This window comes from Mandrillus leucophaeus, unplaced genomic scaffold (genome assembly GCF_000951045.1).
Source record: "Mandrillus leucophaeus isolate KB7577 unplaced genomic scaffold, Mleu.le_1.0 Scaffold21, whole genome shotgun sequence".
Classification (NCBI taxonomy): Eukaryota; Metazoa; Chordata; class Mammalia; order Primates; family Cercopithecidae; genus Mandrillus; species Mandrillus leucophaeus.
In genome coordinates, this window is record NW_012102143.1 from 8401365 (window position 1) to 8414546 (window position 13182).

Here is a 13182-nt window from a genome sequence, read left to right on the forward strand (position 1 = left end):
GGCCTGCTATCCACTGCCCAGTCTCTGCCTCTCACCAGCACACAGATGTTCTCAGCGGCACAGACTGGCTTCTGCCTGAATTCATTTCATATTTTTAAATATGCTCTTAATGGAAAGCAACAAAAGTACTTGACAAAATGCGCTGATGTAAATGTCCCTGCAGCAGCCAGGGACTAATTTTAGAAGGGGCTTTGAGGAGAAACCCAAGGGATGCTCACTTGCTGGAAACGGCCTCCTCCCCAAAGAGTGTGAAGATCTGGATTAGAACCAAGTATCCCCACGCTGCCCACAAGCCTGCTCCTCCAGTCGGGGGCTGGCCGTCCCACTGAGCACTGATATCGAAGGCTGGACTCTTCCTAACCTCACGAGAGGTTAGGATGACAGGAATCTTCCCAGTTTTCCATGCCACTTCACAAACACAGCTGGTCAGGTCCTTAGCACTTCCAGACCCCCAGATATCCCAGATTCTTTGCTGGAAGTTACGGACACAGAAAGTTTCTTATGAAAATAACGGCCTCGAAAGAAAGCCAATGTACAGCACTGGTGACAGGAAGATTCAGAAAAGCCTTCACGCCTGGCAATATGGCACACGCACTTTTAGAGACGTCTAATTATACTCAGGGCTGAGCTGGCTGAAGAGTGAGGAATATACTCCAAAGACAGGAATTCAAGGCAGGGCGAATCAAACACGAAAGGCAGCCTGGAGCCCAGGGCCTGTCCTGGGGACAGCCACCTGCACTGCCACTTACCCACTGCACTGTCCCTGTAAGCGTGTGTGGGAGCAGCTGTAGCTCCCTTGGCAGGGGAAGCCAGAAGACAGGCCTGCAAGGGACATGTCCGGGCCTGGGCTTCATGTTGGCTAGAAGGGGTCAAATCGAGAGAGGACGCCCCTCAAAACTCATAATCACAGACCCCTCGCAATGGTTTGGGGAGAATTCAGACAACCCATGAGGCCTGACGAGCATCCCTGGCACCTGCAAACATAGGCGTGTCCTAGGCAGCACCTCCCAGCACCAGGCAGAAACCGGCAGAAGCCTTCTCTAGAGAAACACGCTATGAACCTCAAAATAACATCCACAAGAAGGATGGACATCAAGTCACAATCAAGGACCATGGGTAGCGGGAGTAAGTCCCGGAAAGACCTCAATTGTAGGAAAATCAGGTACTGACCCAAAACACATGTGAAGGACACTTGAAGAAACAAGAGAGGTCATCCAGGGTGAGGCTGGAGCTAGTGGCCGCCAGGTCCTGCCACTTAGTGACTGTACAACCCTGGTGGCTTCCTCAACCTCCCTGTGCCTTAGCTTCCCGTCTGCCAAAGAGGCATTAGAAGAGCCTACGCTCTCCCTGGAACAAGGGTAAGGAAGAAAGGAGACAGATGTCTCAGCTGTCTCCTTTCTTCTTCTTCTTCTTCTTCTTATTATTAATTAATAATAATTAATAACTATCAGAAGTGTCACATGGATCTGAATGATCCAAATGGAACTTGAAGAAACAAAACTGTCATCATTAAAATTTAAAACTAAATGAGTGAGTTAACTAATCAAGTATTAATAGATAGAGCTGAAGAGAGAATTAGTGAACAGTAAAATAGCACTGAAGAAATGACCCAGGATGCAGCACATAAAGGTAAAGAGATAAAAAGCAGGAGAGGTTAGGGGACTGGAAGGACAGAGGAAGACATGGTGACACACATCTGTAAACCAAAAATAAAATTCTAAGCTCCCAACCATCTGAATGGACCCCTCCTCTCAGCCAAGGGCATTCCAACGTTAACCTGAAAAATTAGTTCCGGTTGTGACGGGGAGGGGGAGCCAGATATGCCTCATGATATCCTCTTCCTTTTTGGAATTGCTGATAGAACAGACTCTTTTAAGTCTGATGAGAAACATTTCAGTCTATTCTTTCTGACGCCTGCTGCCTGGAGGCTTCGTCTGCATGGTAAATCCTTGGTCTCCACAACCCCTTATCATAATCCAGACATTCTTTTGTGTTGATAGTAACTCTTTCAAGAAACTGTCAATCAGAACATTTAAAAATCTACCTATAATCTGAAAGCCTCACACTTCGAGTTGTCCCGCCTTTCTGGGCTGGACCAATGTTCATCTTCCGCATACTGATTGGTGTCTCATGTCTCCTGTCTCCCTAAAATGTATAAAACCAAGCTGTTCCCCGACCACCTTGGGCACATGTTGTCAGGACCTCCTGAGGCTGTGTCACAGGCACGTCCTTAAGCTTGGCTAAATAAACTTTTAAAATTGAGTGAGACCTGTCTCAGATACTTTTGGTTTACACACCTAATCAGAATCCCAGACAGAAAGAAGAAAGATGATGGGACAGCGACGGGCAATGCCGATGCACGAGCGCTAGAGAAACATTCAAAATGAAACCCAGCATGCCCAACCACACGCTAAAACATGCCTCAAAGCCCCTACACTTCAGAGAGCACAACAGGCACCGTCAACCCGGCAGACCAGGTGACGGTGAGAAAGTCCAGACACAGACGAAGGACAGACGAAACTCCAGGGCAGGATAAAGGTGCCATCTCAACCACTGCGACAAACAGGGATGTTTTAATAAATGGTGCTGGGACAACTGGGCCACCGTCTGGGAAAAGCTAACAGTAAATCCAAACCTAACGCCATACACAAGGGTAAACTCCAAACGAATCGGGGATGCAAATGTGAAAAACGAAACCGTACAAGCACTCGAAGAAAACATCTTCTGGAGTTCAAGGAAGGCTTTCTAACCAGGACTGAAAATCCAGATGCAATTTAAAAAAACAGTAAGGTTGATACATGGAGGAAAAGCCTTTTACGGGCAAAAGCAGCATGAGAAAGAACGTCAAAATACAGTGGACAAACCGCGAGCAGTTACTTGCAATACACATGAAAGATAAAGGCCAAAATCCCTTACATCAGTAGAACGCTCACAAACTGTGAGAACAGAGACCAAAAGCCTAACAGAAAAGCCAAAGGCAAAGGCAGAAAAAAGGCCCCTACAAACTGAAATATCCTCATGTACCAAATGAGCAAATAAGTAATACGCTCCACTCCAAAGCCCTGTGGGCACAGGCTCGCTCAGACACCACTGGCGGAAATGCAAATGGATGTCAGTTTCCTACAGGAAATTTTGAGAAAAAAGCTAACAAAATGATATATCTGCTTATCTTTTGGTAGAAATCACTCCATAAGCCAACTGTGAAGATACAACTCAGATGGCAGGCCCAGTGACTCACACCTGTAAATCCCAGCACTTTGGGGGGCCAAGGTGGGAAGACTACTTGAGCCCAGGAGTTTGAGACCAGCCTGAGCTACACAGCAAGACCCCATTTCTACAAAAAATTAAAGATAAAAAATTACCTAGGCACGGTGGCACGGGCCTGTAGTCCCAGCTACTTGGGAGGCTGAGGCGGGAGAATTGCTTGAACCCACGAGGTGGAGGCTGTAGTGAGCCGTGATCGTACCACTGCCCTGTACAGTACACCAATTGTCCCTATGTAAGAGAGTGGCTGGACGAATTCCCGAGCGTACGTGGCTGTCCTCAAGAATGAGCAGGAGCCTGTGGACAGACATGGTGTGGCTTCCAGGACATGCTGCTAGGGAAGAGGAGTTCCCTATAGGACATTCTTTCTGTGCAAGAAAGGGGGCAAATTAAAGCACACAAGGCCACCCAGGAAAGAAAGGGTAGCTCGTGGGGACAGGGTGGAAAGGACAGGGGAACAGCAGGGGTAGGGGACCCGCTTCTCTGGGTCTGGCTCCTATACAGTTCTGGCTTTTGAAACTGCATTTGGGTTTCACATAATCAAAAAGTGAAAATTAATACAATCAAAAAGTACCAAGAGGGGGGAAAATTCTAAAATGAAATACAAACAGAAACAAATAACCAAACCCCATTTCAAATGAGTAACATAACCACGCTGGGGCAGGGTGGGGTGTGCATAAGAACTTGCCAAAGTGGCTTTTAGACCCGGTATCTGGACCATACGCCTTCAGTGACTGCTGGACTCTAGCTGGGGGTTTCTTTTTCACAGAGGCATAGTTTAATAATCTCTGAATATTCTGGGACAAATAAGGAAGTACATTATGGATTCTGAGAGCTCCGTGTCTCGTTGTCAGAGGAGGGAGTAACAAATGTGAAAGGAGAAGGGCGGCTGACGGCCTTTGTGAGGCTGGGCTGGAACTGAAGTGCCATGTGTGCGGGTGGGGCCGGTGTGTGTGGGTGCAGGGGCGGATCTACACACATCTATTCACAGCTCCGGCTGCCGAGAGCCGGTTTCTAAATAGCATTCCCCGAGAAAGGAACCAGGCCGCCTTGAGAAACAGCTGATTCCAGGCCAGGGCAGGGAAAGTACAGGAGAGATTAGGACAGTCTGTGTATCCAAGAGGGTAAAGAAGGGCCCCAAAACGGGGGGACCTGCCAGAAACGCCAGCATGAAGGGGCTCTCATTGGCCAAACTAGAACAATTTGGGCAGCAGAACAGATATTGATAATAAAAAAAGGTTATAACCCAGTTAACAAGTTAGGAATCTACAAGATCAAACTAATGTAAGTAAACAATAAGGAAAAACATAAATCAGGAGGAAAGGAATGCTCTTTACAGTAGAAAGTTAACTACGTGAGTCCACATTTCACGTCGTCTATAGGTTCTTGGAAACTGCAACTTGAAGCCAACAACAGAGGGTCCTCAAACAATGCCAGTCCTTCCACAGTCATTTGATTGTAACACTGGTGAGAAAAAAAAAAAAACCTTGGTTTTCTTCTGTATTATTTCACTTAAAAGTCACAGTTTCCAAGAACCTCTTGAGGTTAATGAGGGCTTCCCGTCCTGAACATAAGAATGGTGGCACCAGATGACCAGCAGCCGCCACCAGGACAATAACAGACTCAGGCAAGAACCATGGAAGAGGCTGAGACTTGCGGGTCAGTGCTCGGGGAGTAGCAGGCTGTCTGCACAGTCCCAGATTATCTCCCTAGCAGATACCTGCTAATTAGGCGGGAAACCATGTAACTTCACAGCGGAAACACCCGCCAGCACCACCTTCACTGAGAGGCTCCAGGCAGCATCAGCAGCAAGGAAGTATCAGTATCACTGAGTAGCACTGCGGTGGCCGGCCTCCAAGTCCAGTGGCATCGCTGGAATCCAATCACAAGGAAACTGCCGAAATCCCAAGCTGAGAAGCATTTTACAAAACAGCCGCCCCTGTGCTTCTAAAATGTGAATGTCATGAAACATAAAGATGATGAGGAGACTGTCCCGGAGCAAAGGAGATTAGGGAGGACATGAGAATTGAATGCTCTGCAGGGCCTGTCATCTCCTGTTGATAACAAGACATCGATAGACCATCAGCAAAACATAAATAAGGCCTACAGATGAGAGAACAACGCCGGATCGCTGTTCTTTTCCAACTCTATTCCCTGTACGTAGTTGAAGAGCGACCACGCTTATCTGAGGCAACATGGCCTGGATTAGTTGGGGGAAGGCATCACATCTACCACTAACTTTCAAATGATTCTGAAAAAAAACAAAGGATGCATACAAATAAACAGAAATTCTTTGGACTATTTTTTGCTGATTTTCTGTATTTGAAATTACAGCAAAATTAAAAGTTAAAAAGAAAAAAGTTAAGGAATAAAATTCCCCATTATTACGGGAAGACACTAATCTTCAGATTGAGGAAGTCCAAAAAAATATCAACAGGGGTAAGTGAAAACTCTTACTAAAAATGTAGAACACTAGGACCACAAGACACCCAGAGAGACACAACAGATTCCTACCAAGGAAGTGAACAGCCACAGTGGAACTGAGTGAACCAATCACATCCTCAGAGCCCTGGGGAAGAGCAGCCGCCTCCCCAGCACTGTCTTCTGTGAGGGATCATTCAACAATGAAGGGGAAAGGAGGCAACTTTCATACGACCAAAACACGGAACTTCTGCAGGAATTTCTAAAGGATGTTACTTCCAGAAGAAAAGTAAAAGCAAAAAAAAAAAACAAAACAGGATATCTGATATTCAACAAGAAACAGCAAACAGGTAATATCCACATACAGGAAAGTTTAGGAAGCTGTGATAACGAAGGCAGCACACGGCCAGCCGCAGCCTCCCGTTAGCTGCCCGAAGGAAGCCACACACACCCAGATACATCAATTCTGCAAATGATTAAGAAAACAAAACCAACAACTAACAGAAAAATGGGTGCCCCATGTCAGAAGACACTGACGGCTGGCACAGCAGGCTGGCGGTCAGGTACAGGTCAGGCGAGGGTCACCTCCCGGGACCGAGTAGCAAGGCGCCCTGGTCAGTCTGAGGACACTGGCACTATGTGTAAGACGGCGTGGCCGTGCTGGAGGCCACGCAGAGTTAAAAGTGGCTTAGCCGTGACCCGGCACTCCCATCCCCGGGCAGGGACCTGGCAAAGGCCCAAGTCTGCGTGTGCCAGAAAACACACAAAACAATGTCCACGACATCATGTTTGAGAGCAGCCACATCTGAACACGAGTCAAAGTTGTGAAAATTCACAAAATTGAATGCAAGACGCTAATGAACACCAGTTACCTAGAGCTACATGCAGAAACATGGTTCTCGAAACCAGTCCTGCCTGAAAAAGAACCCACGAAATAGAAAACATATAGTATAATTCCATTCACATAAAGTTCAGAAACATAAAACTAAAATCATGTTGTTTAGGAACCTGTGCATGTATGGTAAAACTTTTTTTGGAAACAACACAATGAAAAGCAAACATGTAAATGTCCTTGTAATGGTCTCTGTCTCACAGTGCACACGGTCACTGCTATTGTTTTTCTTTAAATGATGCAGATAAGGTCTATGTATTGTTAATTCTTTAATTAGAGATTTATAATTAAAATTTAAAATAAATGCGTGTGCAGAGGATAAAAAGAATATGACTAAGGGAGCTGAGAAAGTGATAAATCACCTGTAATCCCAGCACTTTGGGAGGCCAAGGCAGGCAGATAACCTGAGGTCAGAAGTTCGAGACCAGCCTGGCCAACATGGTGAAACCCCGTCTCTACTTAAAATACAAAAAGTAGCCGGGCGTGGTGGGAGGCGCCTGTAATCCCAGCTACTCAGGAGGCTGAGGCAGGAGAATCGCTTGAACCTGGGAGGCAGAGGTTGCAGTGAGCCGAGATAGCACCACTGCACTCCAGCCTGGGGAACAAGAACGAGACTTCATCTCAAAAAAAAAAGTGATAAATCAAATGAAAAAAAAAAAAATTTAGAAGGAATTACAGAGAATGGAACACTGAACTCCACCAGCCTGTGACAAATGACATAGGTAAATCTAAATTTGCCAAACACAGAAATAAGGAAATTCATAGGACTCTTTTGTTATGTAAAAATATGTATTTTAATCAAAATTATTTTGCAGTTGAACTTTTCTAGCTATTAATTATTGGCAAATACAAAATACGCTGATTCTAGTGGGTTTCTGATAATCTATAAAATTTTCTGAATCTTTTTGAGTCTTTTTATGTGAATTTATTTTAGTTCTTCCCATCTTAATGAAACTGCTGATATCTCAAGCCATACTGAACACATGTGCTACTGTCAGGTCAACCTCAGAACACAGTTCTTAAGACAAGGCCTCTAGAGTTTTCCAGCCATGAAAAAGATTCATTTTTGCTTTCAAATGATCCCCAACTTGTAAGAACTACATATTCTCTCCAACTTGGGTATTTTAAAATCAGTTATGAAAACTGAAATATTTTATCTTTATTTTTCAAAACATTCTCTCATATTTACATGATTTATACCGCTTTCCTTGTATAAAAAACTGTCCTGTAATAAAACCTTTGATAATGAATAACTATATAATGTACTGTTACTTTCTTTTCCCCAATATTCTATTTAGGGTTTTAAACCTATGTTTACAAACAAAATATGCTTAGAACGTTTGCTTTATTATTGTCTCTTACAGACTCTAAAATCAAGATACTCTGCGCTTCATAAGATTAGCTTGCATTTTTCTGTGTTTTGAGGCAATTCTTAAATAAGGTGAACGTGTATAAATGTTGGAAAAATAATACATTATCCCTGAATGAGCAGCTGCTTTCAAGAATTACCTAACCGGGTCCTTTGCGGAGTTCTCAGAAGTTCTTCCCCTTAGTGACAACTTCCTCTTAGTGACATGCTTCTTCTTGTCAGAGTACACGACGCTTTTCTTCTAAGTTCTGACATTTTATAGTTACTTGCTCTGGCCCAGTCAAAGCCCTCCAAAGCCTTGCCATCGAGCACAGAACATCACAGCTTCCGCCCACACCAGGACTTCCCCTAGACGCTGGCCTCATCATTCTCAGGGCAGCATCTATCCCTGACAGCACATGCGGTTGTTACGGGGGAGGGTCTTCACTGCGAGTCCTCCAGGTTCTTGACATGTTAAAGAATTGGACAAAATACACAAAGCAATGAAAGAATGAAACAATGAAAACGCACATTCGTTTAAGCGAAAATACACTCCACAGAGCAGCAGCAGGCACTAAAGCAAGTAGCTCAGGAGCCCCAGTTGCAAAATCTTCTGGGGTTTGAGAACCCTTTAGAGGTTTCCTATTGGTTACACCCTATGTAAATGAAGACTTGGCTTGTGACCAATCAGAGGCCAAAGTGAAGTTATACCCTATGCAAATGAAGACTTGGCCTACAACCAATCAGCGGCTGAAGTGAAGGCTCAGCCTTCAACCAGATGCTGAAGTGAAGGATCCCTGTCTCCAGATCCTATTCTCCTGCCTTGCAATGACCAGTTTAGGGGAGTAAAGCCTTACACTCCAGAGTTCGCTGGTTAAGAGTCAATTGCTTGGCACAGCTCCTTGGGCCAGTGACTTCCTTTCTCAATGCCTCTGTTTTCTCATCTGTAAAATACGGATGATGTAAGGTTAGCAGGACCCATCCCTAGGCTGTTATAAGGATTACAGCTGTAAATACGTAAAAACACTTAGGAAAGTGCCTCTGCAGAGCAGACTCCATCACTGCCAGCCATATTTACCATTATGTAGTTGTTTATTTACCCATCTACTGTTTGACTTTCCCCCTGGCACCGGGTGTGGCAATGGGTGGGGGCTTTTCCTGTGTGGCTCACCGGTAGACCCCAGTGCTTACAGCAGCCTTGCATGTAGGAGATGCTCACAAGAGGCATCTTGACTGGCTGAGTGCTGGTGTGTGGACTGGAACCAGCCTAAGGAAAGCACTCTTCAGACTCTTCATCCTGCCCAACTGTGGGTAACCTGGGTCTGTCACTCAGCCCCACACCCACGGCCCCACTCCTGGCTTCGATAAGCAATGTCACCAATGCCTGCCCCAGCACCTGGGCAGACTCTTGTGGCCCTTCCTTCTCAGGAAGCCCAGAAAGAACTGCAGTCACTGAGACAAAACCCAGCACTGCTGCAGGGTGTGTGGAGGCATCTTGCCATAGTGGGTGGGGTGCACGTGCCACAAACGGCTCACTCTTGATGATGAGGGTGACTCATGCATGCCCCTTGTCCTCACAATTCTGTTTCTGGGACTTTATCCTAACAAAACAATAATGATAAGAACAATCAGCCCCAAACATAAAGACACGTGTGCAACAATGCTCACTGAGGTGTTACTTACTATACAAAGAAAATTTAAGTCCCATTAATAGAGGATTTTTAAGTACTGAAATATTATGGAGCTACACAAAAATCCCATTGCTGTTCTATCATGTATGTAATAGGTATGGATATGGACATAGGGAGACAAAGAGGGAAAGAGAAAAAAAAGAGCGCTCCTGCTCGAGAATCTACAAAAAGTCACCGACGACCTTCTCTGAATTGTGTGCCTCCTGGCTAACTGTGGTCTGGCGGGGCAAAGAGGGCATTTTCCTTTCTTTCATCTTTCAGCATTGTTGGATGTTAAGTAAAGATAAGACTACATCTTAACTTTTGAAACTGGGGAAGGGGAGTATTTTCCCATTTCTTTAATAAACTGCTTTCATCCAACAAAATCAAAGCAGTAAGTCAGGTAGATCCCTGGCAAGCCTGTGTGTGGAAGACACAGCGCAGTGCTAGGCGAGAGAGCAGGCATCTGGGAGCTCAGGCCACACCCTCCAAGAACCCGCGGCCAACGACTTAGGTGTCTGTGCCTGGAAAGTGCTTCTTCATGCATGGACATGGGAGAGGTAATGCTGAATTCATGTCTCTGGCCAACCTGGATTTGTGGAGGAAGATGCCGGTGAGAGTTCAGAAAGCATCCCCTGTCACGGGGCCCCAGGGCAGCCGGTCACACACACCTGGGGGCCTGCACAGGGAAAAAACACCGCCACTCGACCAGGCAGAAGTGCCACAAAAACATTCATTTTTATGTTTTCTAAAAAAAGACAAGAACATCCACTGTTGTTGAAATATTTAACTTAAAAAAGAAACAGTACGAATTTCAGAATGAAATATGTCCTCTATCACTCCCCCTAGAATCCAGGGTGCGGAAAGTGCATCTGAATGGGGACACGTGCACTATGGTACGCACTGATGAGACACTGACACAGGCTGGTGTCACTTTTAAAATGCAAAGGATTAGCACAATTGAAGGTGTGAAACTAGAAGGCAGCTGAAAATATTAAAAAGTAGTCACTGCACATAAATAAGAAATTTGGGGTCTCTGGAAAGTATTTTCAAACATAAAGTACTTAGATAATCCTGAATTTGAAACCCAAATTGGACATGCAGAGGCAAAAATGTAGCCACAATTAGCTGAAAGAAACACAGCCCTGAGCCATCCTACGAGAAAACCAATCCTGCCACAACTCAGCAACGTGAACTTAACATGGAGAAAGAGGTCCTCACCACACAGTATCCCGGACAGAAGGGCTGGTGAGAGTGAAAATTAAAAGCAAGAGAACAAGAGCAATTTTTAAACTCCTTCAGATAAAATAAATCAATCCTAATCCCTGTAAAACCTATTGTCATTATGTGTTTGCTCTCCAGGGGCCAAGCAAGGCCAAAGTGCCTGTGTGTCACGCTGTGGCTTCCTGCTCAGCAACCCATCTGCTTCAGTGCAGCAGCCAGCACACTCAGGACCCCCGGGCAGACACCACGCAGGACTCTGATGCAAGTGGTGACAGGGTGGTCGGGAGAGCCCCACTCACGAGGCACCACAGCTCATAGTCAGCACAACTGGGAACCCATGCTGCAGACAGCCTGTTCTCTGTCTCCTGTGGAAACCCTGGTCAGTTGTTCTTAGGCTCGCCATCCTTTGGAGAGGAGGCCATAACAGAACGGGGCGTGGGCGAGGTGCTGCTGTAGGGACGCAGCAGCAGGGACGGGAGCCAGTGAACAAGAGACTGTGAATATGGCTGCATCGCCCTGGCTTAGGAAGAGCAGAATCTACACTGACCTGGGAAGGAAGAACAACTGCTGCTCAGACACTTCCAAAGCACAACTTTAGAAATGAGCAAGATTTTTCCTCTAAGACACATGCTCTCTCAGAGCAGCTAAAGGCAAGCAACATGCTCTTCAACAAATGGTGCTGAACCATCATATCGCTACAGGCAAAGGTATGAAGTTGAATCCCTACCTCATACCATATGCAAAACTTAAGGCAGAATAGACCAATGATCTAAATATAAGAACTAAAACCATAAAACTCATAGAAGAAAACACAGGGGGGAAATCTTCATGACCTTGGATTTGGCAGTGGCTTCTTAGATATATCAAAGGCCAAGCAATAAAAAACAGATTAACTGTGCTTCATCAAAATGAAAAACTTCTGTGCACCACAGGACACCGTCAAGGGAATGAAATGACAACCTACAGAATAGAAGGAGATATTCGCAAATTATATATCCATAACATATGAAGTACCCCTACAACACAACAACAAAAACAAACAACCCAATTCAAATATGGGCAAAAGACGTGAACAGACATTTATCCAAAGAAAATATGCCCACGGCCAGTAAGTACATGAAAAGATGTTCAACATCACTAATTATTAGGCAAATGCAAATCAAAACCACAATAAGATACCATTCACACTCACTAGGATGACTATTATTTCAAAATCAGAAAATAAAAAAATATTGGTGAGGATGTGAAGAAATTGGAACCCTCGTACATGGTGGGCGGGAACATAAAATGGTGCAGCATTGTGGAAAACACTTTGGCGGTTTCTAAAAACTTAAACACAGGGCTGGGCACAGTGGCTCACGCCTGTAATCCCAGCACTTTGACAGGCTGAGGCGGGTGGATCACCTGTGGTCAGGAGTTCGAGACCAGCCTGGTCAACATGGCAAAACCCCATCTCTACTAAAAATACAAAAATTAACTGGGCGTGGTGGTGGGCACCTGTAGTCCCAGGTACTCAGGAGGCTAAAGCACAAGAATCACTTGAACCCCAGGGGCGGAGGTTGCAGTGAGCTGAGATTGCACCACTGTACTCCAGCCTGGGCGACAGGGTGGACTCCATCTTAAGGAAAAAAATAGTAACAATAAATTAAACACAAAATTATCACAGGATTCAACACTTCTGCTCCAAGGTATATACCCAAAAGATGTCAAAGCAGGGACTCAGAGACATGTGTACACATGTGTTCGCAGCAGCGTTAGTCACAACGGCCAAAAAGTTAAGACGGTCCAAAGGTCCATCAAGAGATGAAGAAACAAAATGTGGTATATGCACACAACGGATTACTCATCCTTAAAAGTTTCAAGAACCCAATTCTGACCATGCCACAACACGAGTGAATCCTGACACATGATGCCAAGTGAAAGAAGCCACACACAAAAGGACAGAAAGGACAAATACGATACAATTCCATTCGCAGCAGGGCCCTAGAGGAGCCAGATTCGCAGAGAAAGCAGAATGGTGGGTGCCACAGCTAGTGGGAGGGAAACAGGGGATTGTTTACGAGGTATGGAGTTTCTGTTTGGGAAGATGAAAAAGTTCTGGGAATGGATGGTGGTGATGGTTGCCCAACAATGGGAAAATATTTACTGCCACTGAACTGTGTGCTTAAAAATGCTTAGAACTGTAAATTTTATGTTATGTATATTTTACCACTATAAAAAAGCATGATGAACAAAGAAATTAATATACATGTCGGTAGATAGACGGAAACAACACCCAAGTGTTATTTCAAGAATTAAAAAGAAATACATTATTTATTAAAGGAATCAGGGATTGCTTTATTAACTGATATGAAATAATCTTC